Source organism: Lepus europaeus, chromosome 1 (genome assembly GCF_033115175.1).
Source record: "Lepus europaeus isolate LE1 chromosome 1, mLepTim1.pri, whole genome shotgun sequence".
NCBI lineage: Eukaryota > Metazoa > Chordata > Mammalia > Lagomorpha > Leporidae > Lepus > Lepus europaeus.
In genome coordinates, this window is record NC_084827.1 from 155,610,433 (window position 1) to 155,623,080 (window position 12,648).

At 36.8% G+C, this 12,648-nt stretch overlaps 1 protein-coding gene across 1 annotated transcript in view; it reads right to left on the reverse strand.

The window, feature by feature from the left end:
* ERBB4 (erb-b2 receptor tyrosine kinase 4) overlaps positions 1-12,648 on the reverse strand; it is an 812,545-nt gene that overhangs the window by 54,912 nt on the left and 744,985 nt on the right. The window lies entirely within an intron of this gene.

A 12,648-nucleotide genomic window follows, 5' to 3' on the forward strand; every position in this document is an offset into this window, starting at 1 on the left:
GACCACAAATTTCTAATCATTTTCTTCTCAATAATTTGTTTACTGTCATCTTCCTCATACATCCATTTCAAGCAAATATACCTATTTATAATTTTAAAAAATATTTCACTCATAAAATAATAGTGCTAAAATCACCACTGTAAGTTCAGTAGAGGCCAGATAATTATAGAATTTTTATTAATTATGCACAGAATAAAGTGTACCCTATGGGTCTTAAAAGTCTATGATTTTTAAATGCTTTCATGACATTAGCAGTGATTATAAGAATTGCATAGTTTATAATGGCCCACTAATTAGCCTTTAATTTGCTGTCTTCATAAAACATATAAGCAAATTTAAAAATAAGATTTATTGATGATTGACAAAAGGTAAAATAGTTGGCTCTCACCCACAATACATATTATATATATATATGTACATTAATACACACATATCTTATACACTGTAGCTATACATACTTAGAAAAAATAATGTAATCCATAGAAGTAATAATTAGTTTATTAATTTTACTTCATCAGTAGCAAAACAGAGTTATTGAATCTTATCCTCAGCAAAATGTTTATATAACACTAAGGAAATAAACTCAGAGGCCTACATTAGGTTAGATTACAGTGAAGATATATTTAATGAAGAATTAGGGAAAATTCTATATTTGATGATTTCAATGATAAAAGTCACCATTCAAAAACAAATCAAAATTATTACAAAATGGCTGCAGCACAGTCTTCTGCCAATTGCAAATCAATGCTTTTGGCAGTTAACATTACAACTTCAGGGCTCTGATGGATTAATGGTTTCTGATATCAAAACAAAAGCTGTAGAAAGCAGACATATAAATCATACAGGTCAAAAAATAATGAACCGCATGCCCAGTGTAGTGTAAAGAGAAGATTGCTTCAAACAGCATCATGAGCCAAACTCCATATAAATGCCCATTAAACACAACCAATGGAGATAACACCTGATATGATCCAATCAGTCAGCAGTTAGGTGACACTGGATGTATTAGTGTTTTCTGAAATCAACTCACAAGTGGAATTTATGGGATTTTTGCCCTCTTTCCTGAATAGTGCTTTCTGACTACATCAAAATGGACATTCCTAGAGTAAGATAAATGGAGATGATATAGCCCTTACATGACTTTAAAAAAATCAAAAAAGAAACTTACTGCTTGGAGATAAAGCATCTTCATGTCTCCTCAAATAATTTTGTCCTTTTAAGAAATGTCCATAAAACATTCATTATTGTCTGTCTTACCATATTCATATCAGAATATGGGAAGTGTGTTGGTATTAGGTTAATATTCAGATCCACACACATTTATTTATAGAACACACACTAGCATGTAACCATTAAAGGCATCTGATCTCCAGTTTTCTAGACTTGCATCAGGAATTCTGTTTTTATCATTTATAATACTCCTCTGCCTTCTTCATGTATGAGTAACTGACTCTTCAACTAATTGATGCCAGAAGTAATACTATGGGGAAAATATTTCCAAGATATGCTTATAAAATGAAATCTGAAACATAAAATGAAAAATTATCATTGGTGATTGATTAAATAATGAAGAAGAGTAAATTGAGAATGATTCTGCTTTATTTTTTACTTTTATAATTTAACTAGATAATGATTCCTTGAGCCAAATGTCATACTATGAGAAATACCACTTATGTGTTTTTAAACATATTCAGCAATAGTGATATATATTATACCACCAAGGAACCAACTCACATTCACTATGAAATTTAAGATTGTGCAATGGTTAGAATGCTTATATCTCCACCCATTCATATTTTAAACCCTAACCTCCAAAGTGATGGTATTTGCAGGTGTGGACTTTGTGTGGTGAATTAATGAGAGCAACAGCCTTCTCAATGGTATTAATGATCTTTGAAAGAGACACCAAACTGATCTCATGTTCTCTCAATGAAATAAAGCCATAGTGGCTATTAACAGTAAGGAAGTGGGTCCTCACAGAACACCGAATTTACTAGCACCTTGACTTGCTGTATCTAGCTGCCAGAATTGTGGAAAAATAAATTTCTGTTGTTTATAAGTCATCTAATGCATAGTGTTTTATTATAGCAGATTAAGATACTCTAATGGCCCATTCTACAACACAAGCAAAACTTCAAAACTCCAGTAGTCCTTTGATACTCTGCACACAAAACCTCAGCATGTGAGAAACTACCTTGAACCTTAATACTGTTTGTCCAGAAAAAGTGTCTTTAAAAATAATGAGAACTCACTATAGGAGGCTAGGTGAAAAAATCTCTGCAGTATTTCTCTCCCCTAGCTGATCATCACTGAAAGAAATAAAAACAGAAGCTTCTACATCAACAACACCAAATCATCAAAATACATCTGTAGAGTTGCTTTGTAACTAGAAAGCATGATTGGACAGATGGATGCTTCCAAGTCAGTAATTATGATTGCCACCTCAAGTTCTACTTTCACACCCTGAATAAGTGTTGAATTATCTGTGGATTTCTCTCAATGTATTTCTCTGCATTATAGTCATTAAGATAGGATTTTCTTACTGGAAGATTTCTAATGAGTCACATTCTTTGATAGATCCACCAATATGAAATCACTCTAATTTAAAGTGATGGAACTGAAGAGGCACAGAGTTATTAGAAATAGCAGTCACAAAATTAAACCATATGAAGTCCCTGGAAGATTAAAGATGAATAAAGAGGGGTCATTCATTATAGTTAGAGGGATGATGACTTGTTTGGGGAAAAAAAAAACCCTCATACTCTGCCCTATAGCATCTCCCATGTTCTTTCTAGTCCATCTCAAGTAGAGTAGATTATGGGAACATTAATACCAACAATAAACATAGCTAATATCAACACAAGGCTTAGGACACAACAGACACTAAATGCAATACTTCTACTTTGGTTGGTTAGCTGAATCCCATGAGTTTTGCACAGTTTGCATGCCATTTCAAATACAAAAATGCCAAAATTATGAGAAGTGGAGTTTCTTTCTCCAAACGATCTGGATGGGAATTGGTTTCTTGCTGTAGGACTACACAGTTGAGCCTACCCCTTCTCGTCATGGGCAATGGAATAATGTAGGCACATAGTACACAGCTGTAAAAGATCCTAGTGGTTTCATGGAGAAAAAAAATCTGAGCTTTCTATGAATTGAAGGCTGTAATGCAGGTTATTGAATTTATTTATATTTAACATCTAGTTAAATTATAGAAACTCTTATAGTTTCAAAGGAATTTTAATTGTATGGTTTGGAGACTCCATTCTTGCTCTGACCATAGGAAAAATCAGGTTGTTGGAATTGGAATGGATGTAGATTCTACAGTCAATTTCTTGGTTCAAACCCCAGTTTTGCCATATTGTAGATGTGTGGTCCTAAGTAAATTATTTAACCTTTCTGTCATCATTTTTCTCCTCATTTAATAAGCACAATGGCATCTATCACAGTTTTCTGTGAGGGTTAATTAGCATGCATACTACACTCAAATACTAACTGACATATAGTAAGTACAGAACATACAAACCTTGATTATTGTTCCACAAATAAATATCAACCATCTGATAATGGACAAGAATTGCTTTCTCTCGTTAACTTGAATTGCCTCTTTCAGAAAATCCGTGAACCTCAGCTAATACATCACAGTGGGTGTTCAATAAACATTTGCACATTGTGATAAATATACCCATATCCTACTGATCATGATTAATATGCAGATACACATTTCAGAATTATTGTTATTCAAAGTGTTATTAAATCCTGGTTTTCCTGAGGGAGCTGTCATATAAGGAGAAAGAAAAAATTGAGGGATGTATTAAAAGATTTTGTGCTCTCCAAAAAATATATTTGATTTCAGGAGTTTAGTGAAGAAAAACGTCATGAACAAGATAGATGTAAAAGTCTTAATAGATAGTGAGGTGAGGTCTCCCAAATTATTTGTCACTAATCACCCAGAACAAAGACGAAGTTTCAGTGGATAGGTTTTGGGTGATATTTTGTATACTTCACAATTCACATACTACAGCCCAAATTTATTATAACTGCTAAGAATTCACCATTACACAAACTATTCAAAATTTACCATTTTTCATACTTTCTAAGGATGCGCTGTCTGCAAAGATGTGCATCACATATATCACACTAGCTAGAGATGGTCAAATTTTATTCTTGATCTTCAGAAATGTACTTTGATACAAAACTCAAAGAAATTTTTATTATAATTGAATTTAACATTTTAATATCTTTCAGAAATAACTCACATATAGGGCTCCTTGGAAAAAAATCAATGAGTGAATTGATTTTAAAATATTGGTATTGGTAAATACCTGGCAATGACCTTCTTACAATATTATGATATTTGAGTCATAATCATGTAGCAAAACCAATCATTATTATGTTTTAATTCCATGTGAAAATGTATTCTTCTCAGCTGCAGGAAGCTACAGAGAGTCAAGAGAAACAATACTATTTCTAACAATAATTATTTGCTTCTCAAATACTTGCTATGTGATAATTTGATAATTTCATCAAATACATGTGTAGAACTAAACATTTTGAGTTGCATTAGATTCCACTGGTCCTAATCTATGAAGTTACCAAGAATTCACTTTTTTCTGTGTTCATTCAAATGAGCCAAGCATTATTAATAACATAAAGGTTCAGGAGACCTAGCTTCATTTGAAAATATCCCCTCTTTTATACCTGTCCTTCTAAAATCAGTTCTATTCCTGAAGGGAAATAAAAATCCTCATGTATAAGCATGTTCTATGGAAAAAAAAAAAAACTTTTAGAGTGAAGAAACTGATTTTACACAAATCGTGCATGAAGGATAACCAAGGGGGCTCTGTAACTGTATCAACAGAGAAGTCTTTTCAAGCAGTAAAATCTGGTTTGTGGCCGAGTAGAAAGCACACAGAACTGATCATTCAGAGATGGAGAAGTCCTGGGCAAATTGCTAACTAGGTTTATGACCACAGGTACTCATTTCACTTCTGCTATAAAAGTGACAGATTGGCCTGAATGATCTCTGAGGTTACCTCTAGCTTTAAAGTTTTATTCCATGATAGATGGAACTGTAAAATATATCTATCTGAAATACTAAATTGTGGGCCAATAATAGACAGAGAAAACCATAAAGAGATAGAGTAGATGTCTCCCGTCAGGTGTTTACTGAGAGCCATGAATGTGTTCTGGTAAAACTCATTTTAGCTCATCCTAGGTTTAAGATACCAGATGCTAGAAATAAACCCTGTTTACTTACTTTCTGTTTAATCCTGGTCAATTTCCAGAGTACTCGTATGTTTCACTTTTCATATTCATTCTATGGGGATAATGATAATCTCTACCCTGCGGACTGTTTCAGGATTCAATGGCTCAATCACTGTAAAAACACCTAATATACAAAATATTCTGAGATACCATGTATTCATTAAACAAATGAATAACCTGAAATCCATCCTTATTATTGAAAATGTAATACGATGGCCCTAAGGAAAAGAAAGGCAGTCAGCTGAAACACTGCCCATTCCGCACAGTCAGATATAGTAATTTCTGATTCTCTTTCTAGTTGTTCCTGTTCAGAGTTAGAAAAACAGACTCATGTGGTTGTTCTGGCCTGGCTTAGAATTAATACCTCTTAATTCTCATACTTGCACAAACAGCTGTAATCTTTTTCTAAAGATTTATTTTTATTTATTTGAAATACGAAGTTACAGATAGAGGTAAAGAAAGGTAGAGACAGAGAGATGAGAGAGAGATCCTCCATCTTCTGGTTCACTCCCCATATGGCTGCAATGGCTGGAGCTGAGCCGATCTGAAGCCAGGAGCCAGGAGACGTGGGCTATCTTCCACTGCTTTCTCAGGCTCATTTAGCAGGGAGCTGGATAGGAAGTGGAATAGCTGGGACTCAAACTGGTGCCTATATGGGATGTCAGTGCTGCAGGCTGGGGCTTTAACCCGCTGTGCCACAGCACTGGCCCCAACAACTGTAATCTTCAAAAGACATGGTTAGGTTGTAGGCCTTAAAATGATTTTGAAATCTTGAGAATAACCTATTTTCTGTCATTTAAGTCATAAGTAAATATTATTTGCTATTTGAAATATGTTTTCTGCAAATAATCTCAACATGTTTATATGCATGTGTGCACTCGTACTTGCATGTAGAAGATGCTACAGTTAGCTGTCCATAAATCTCAGGACCGAGGCACTCATATCCTCAGCAGGAAATGCTGGCTGCTGATGGCTCTTATCTCATTAAATCTGTCCTGGGCTGTGACACTCAGTCCTACCACAGAGGGAGCTGCTTTGCTGGAGTTTTCTTCCTCTTACCAGAAGCAGTCCACATCCATAGGGGCAGTGATTGGTTAACGTATTGACAAAAACCTTAGCCCTTTAGACTACTGTGAATAGTTATGCCAGCTCCATGCTTCTTACTGGTATTGGATGAAGCCATACTGCAACTTTCTTGTAGCTCAACTTTTTCCTCTATCCCACACTGTTTTTCTCAATACCTTTTAGGTATTCCCAAGGATATTTGCAAAAAAAGTACTTCTTGCATGCAATCTATCTCAAACACATTTTTGGGAGTCAACTTAAGGTAAAATGTCTAATTTTTTCTTTTATTTTCCTTTAGGAATTCAGGTGGACAGAGTATTCAGCTAATCATATTTCATAATTCATATATCAGTTATCATAGTTCTCCTGTAATCTCCACCCAAATTACATTCTCTATCCATCATAATGGAGTTTTGCATTATTTTAACACATGATAGTTTGTGTATTGTGATGTCATGCTTTACTCATTTTTTAGATTTAAACACATTGGTATAAACAATCCAGTTTCTGCTTCTTGTCGCATTAAATTACACATACAACTAACAGACATGTACACATATATAACACATTTCGGCACTGTCGATTTACTATCTATTTAAAAACTGATGAGCACCAAATATTCCTCCATCTCCTTAACACAATAAACAATGCTGATATACACCATTGTGTAATGCTGTATATTCACTCAATAATATAAATAATATGCTACTCAATATTAATTTTAGCATAGGAATCTAGGTAAGTAATAACAGAAAAGTCATCCTACAAGAATAACATGGAGAGGGTTCTTGCTAAATAAGAACATTGAAATATAAACGTTATTGTATCTGCTTGCATATACAAAATGAGTAATATTTACTAAGTACTTACTTTGATAGAAACTGCTCTAAATGCTCTGTATGTATGGACTCACAAGGACCCAAAGAGATTTAGATTACTGTCATTCCCATTTGAAGATGAGGACACTGATGTACAGCCAGAAAAACTTACGTGCCCAAAGGTGATAGCTGGTACATGATGAACAGTAGCAGAGCCAAGATTTGTGTGCACCAGCTTTATTCCAGAGGCAATGATCTTAACCATCTTGGTATATGACCACATATATAAAATCATACTCAACAGACAATACAACCATATATGAAACTAACAAAAGAGAGTAGCTATAGTGGAATGACTAATATACAGTGAATGCCCTCAGAATTCAGTGAAGACTCTTGCACATGATACACATTATTTAAAAGATTGATTTATTTATTTGAAACTCAGAGTTACACAGAGAGAAAGTGAGGCAGAGAGAGAGAGAGAGGCTCTCCATCTGCTGGTTCACTCCCCAATTGGTCACAATGGCCGGAGCTGCGCCAATCAGAAGCCAGGAGCCAGGAGCTTCTTCCTAGTATCCCACGTGAGTACGGGGGCCCAAGACCTTGGGCCATCTTCTACTGCTTTCCCAGGCCATAGAACAGAGCTGGATCAGAAGTGGAGCAGCCGAGAACGGCAAGATGGCGGAATAGGAAGGGAGCACACTATTAGTCCGGGGGAGAGACAGGTTATAAAAGTGGAGATACTGCAGGTTCAAGAAAGAGTAGGGGAAGAAACAGCAGAGGAAACTCTTCCGGAACCAGTGATTCACAGTGGACCTGCGTGGAGAGCGTGGGAGCCCAAGTTCGGGACACCAGCGGCAGACTCAACACACCAGCGCTGGAACAAAGGTGAGCCGAACCTCCATAGCCCGAGACACCAGTGGGCAAGCGGAAAGAGGAGACTAGAGGGAACGAGGCTTAAAACACCGTGGGGAAAAGTTCACCAGGCTAACTAGAAGAGAGAGAGGAAAAAAAAAAAGTGACCGATACGGACACGACTTTCTCTCTCTCCACTCACCCCTCAAAGGTTAGAAAGACACAGAGCAGGCGCCATTTTGGACATACGTCATAAGCAGGGCGACCTCAGGTCTGCACCAGCCCTGAGCCTAGCAGAAAAACCTGACTCTGGGGGGAGGGGTGAAATAACAGGAGATTAGCATCTAACTTGGCAACCCAGTGGGAGATTGCAGGAGAATTGGAGCCCACACTCAGGGCAGCAGAGATTCCCTGTGTGGTCCTTTGGAAAGAGCTTCCAATCTCTGGCTCCTGTGGGTATATCATTTGCCTGCTAACTACCTCCAATTACGTTCAGCTGTGCGGAATTACTTCCCTTTTGAATCAAAAAAAGAAAGAGAGATTTACCACACCTAACCTGGGAGTGTCATCTTTGACACACCCTCAGCCCTGAGGAACCAAACACAGCTCTCAGTCCACAATCATCTCAAGCCTCTAAGGCTCCACCGAAAGCAGACAGTCCACTTAATATAGAGCCATAGTGTAACAAGAAAAAACACCACAGTGAAGAAACCAAATATCTCCAACATGCCAAACAACAAACACAAAAACCGAAGTAACAAGAACAAGGAAGACACTATGACGCCCCCAAATGAAAAAGACACCCCAATTCAAGATTATGAAGATGATGAGATCGAAGAAATGCAAGAAGTGGATCTCAAAAAATTAATAAGAACATTAAGAAGTTCTCAAAAACAAATTCTTGAACTACAGAAATCCTTAATGGACAAGATAGAAAATCTCTCTCGTGAAAATGAAATCTTAAGGAGGAATCAAAATGAAATGAAACAACTAGTAGAACAAGAAACTGTGATAGTGACAAGAAATCATAATGAAATGAAGAATTCAATAGATCAAATGACAAACACATTAGAGAGCCTTAAAAACAGAATGGGCGAAGCAGAAGAGAGAATATCAGACTTAGAAGACAGAGAACAGGAAAGGAAACAGGCAAACCAAAGAAAAGAAGAAGAAATCAGAAATCTAAAAAATATTGTCGGGAATCTACAGGATACTATTAAAAAAGATAACATTCGGGTTCTAGGAGTTCCTGAAGGCATGGAGAGGGAGAAAGGATTAGAAGACATTTTCAGTGAGATACTAGCAGAAAATTTCCCAGGTTTGGAGGAGGACAGAGGCATCTTAGTACAGGAAGCTTATAGAACCCCTAATAAACATGACCAAAAGAGATCCTCACCACGACATGTTGTAATCAAACTCACCACAGTGAAACAGAAAGAAAAGATCCTAAAATGTGCAAGAGAGAAACGTCAGGTTACTCTTAGAGGATCTCCAATTAGACTCACAGCAGACTTCTCATCAGAAACCCTACAAGCTAGAAGGGAATGGCGAGACATAGCCCAGGTACTCAGAGAGAAAAACTGCCAGCCCAGAATATTATATCCTGCAAAGCTCTCATTTGTGAATGAAGGTGAAATTAAGACTTTTCATAGCAAACAGAAACTGAAAGAATTTGTTGCCACTCATCCAGCCCTGCAAATGATGCTTAAAGATGTGTTACACACAGAAACACAGAAACACGGTCACCAATATGAAAGAAGGTAAAGGAAGGAAACCTCACAGCAAAAGATCACAGGAAGCTCAATTTCTCTTTGACATAGAATTAAACTCTGATGCTCTGTTAAAGCAATGTGTTAAAGTAATCTACTATGTTCTCTTGATGTCTGTTACATTCTAATTGTTCAAAAACAGCTGAATTTTTATTAAGAGCTATGGGTTATTTAAATATGTGCTTATTTTCAAAGATTTGAATAATCACCTTGTAACAATGATCTAATTGGGTCTATGTTATGTCATGATTTTAAGGAATCTTATTTCAACCAGATATTTTGGATTTTGAGCCTTCTTGGCATTCTTGACAGGCATTCAAAAAATCAAAGTTTCAAACTATCTGGACTCTAAAATTTCCAGGAAATCCTGGACTTTGGTTTTCCCAGTTTGGGCCCAACTGAAAAAATCGAAGGACCTATGTCTCTCATCTTATAGAGACACCAACTAATCAGGATATTTGGATTATATTAGAAGTACTGTCAAGATGTGATGTGGTACCAGACTTTAAGTTTCTATAATGGAAAATGCTATTAATACAAATGTTTGAGAATTAAAAAATCTAATGATCTTGTGTTATTAGACATGATAGTTATCTTAATGAGAAAGCCCCAGAGGCCTAAAGGGTTAAATACTTGTAAAATCCTATAAGTGCTTTCAAAAATACTGTGAAGTAAGCAAGTGCCTCTTGTTGGTTGATGAGTTTATAATTTTAAGCGACTTAAAGTCTTTTGTCATTCACAGTTATATATGATGTGCTGCTCATAAAACTAAAGTGTTATTGGTTCTGTGTTTAGCTGTCCTCCTATAGGTTCCTATGGACTTTTTCCAGCCACTTCTATTGTATTCAGTACTTTGGGATGGCTCTGTAAACAGATGAAGCCAATAATGTATTAACAGTACCAACTGAGAGAAAGTATGGTTAACTGAGGTTACTAAAAACAAAAAGCCATTCAAATCAATTGGCAATCTACAAAAAGAGTTAAAGATTTTAAAAGCTATTATTAAAATTGCTATATTGGTCTATTATGCTATGTTATATGTGTGTACATATTGTATGTCCACATGGGGAAATTTTATTAAGAGTTTTACTTTAAATGGCTTATAGATAAGATTGTCCATAAATTTAAGCTGCTAAAATCAATCAAAGATACATTTTAATTTGTGTGACCTGAATCTGTGTATCATATGTTTTAAACTTGTTGGTAGAAAGAAACTGAAAACATTTTATATGGTTGTGCTTAAGTTTACTGGTTAAACAAACTACACCATGTTAGATATTTAAGAGGTGTTTTCAAATACATGATTCTTAAAATTTATAGAAGGCATTGGATCTCCTGGTAAATGTTTTCTTAAGTTGTTATCTAATGATTGAAACTCTTTGCTAAGTATTCATGTAATATTGCTATTGTCAGCAAGCGATCTAGGACTTGCTCCCTCATTTCTCTATTCTAAGCCCAACTTGTTCTTTCATTTCTCTATTCTCTTCAAGGTAGGAAACTAATTCTATTATGAAGGAATCTGTAGGATGCCCAATTTAATCTTTAGACCTGATAAAAGAGATGACTAACATTTTTCTGTAACAGAATAGCCAAAATAAGAACTTAAATAATAATCTCATAGCTAGATTCACTTCGCCATCAGCGAAGTAAACAGTAAGTAGAAAAAACCTCCCTTTCAGACCAAAGGGAAAGAAAGTTTTAAAGTGAGAATATAATTTTCCTCATGGGCATTTTCTACCTTAGAAAAACTACTACAGAACATGCCTGTGACTATAGACTTGTAGTTCAGGCCACTGAAGATTAGAGATGGGACTTGGGCACTCCTTTAACTTGCATCCTCTGGTCTGCTTTAACACAAACCAGGAGGAAAAGAAAGCTAGGCATCAGAAGCAATGGGTGGCAGGCCTATTAATGGCTGATCTGTACAGTGATCTGCCCTCAAGGAGACCCAACAGGCCAGTCCACTGCAGTGGCTTTCAATGTGGTAAGCCTGGGCTTCAGCAGAAGTCAGCTTGTAAAGAGCCCTGGAAGCTCTGCCAAGAGTTGGATCACTGGAAATGGACCTGCCCTGGAGTCGAAGGATGCCCAGGTCAGAGCCACAGATCTTATTGGCTCTAAGCTGAAAAGCCCTTCACTCAGCCCAACTTCCAAAGTGACCACTGCAGCTGAGGGGATGGTCAAGTAGGGTCAGCAACATTGCAGGCAGAACTGTAAATTTCTTGTTAGAGATGCCACCTGCCTTTACCTGGCCAGCTCTCCTCCCAGGCCAGCCAAGCAATGAAAGTCAACAGAGTGCCTTCCCCTAGGAGGTTCACACCTCCCTTAGGATATACCCCATGTGAAGAGATAGATAGGTCTGGGCCTCTTAACTTACAAGGCCTAAAGCCCAACAGATTATTATCAAGCCCCTTCTATCAGGTTCTATTTGCCTCTCAATCAGAAAACTTAATTGTAGCTTAGACAGCACCTTTCTTAGCTCCTCTAATAATGACTCTGTCCTTTGTTCTAGACCCTGTCTAGTGCACTTGGGCCTCATTCCTTTGTAATCATAACCTCTACTCTACCACCAATGGCTCTACTCCCAACCTGTGTGTACTGATGGTCCTCTTCCCCACTTAATGCTGTATAATTGTTCAAACCTGGTAAATGCCACTCTTAGGATCATTGGTTACTATCCTCACTCTGTCTTTTATGACCTTGTCTAAATATGATCAGAGTCGCCAAACTTGGAAGGCTTCCATAGCCTTGGCAACTCATGACGAGAGGCTGGGGTAGTTACTGGCGCCATAAACTAGAGTGTCAATTTGTTGGGTCAACAACAGGAGTCACTGTGCACTTGCTCCTCATGTGGGATCTCTGTCCTTAATGTG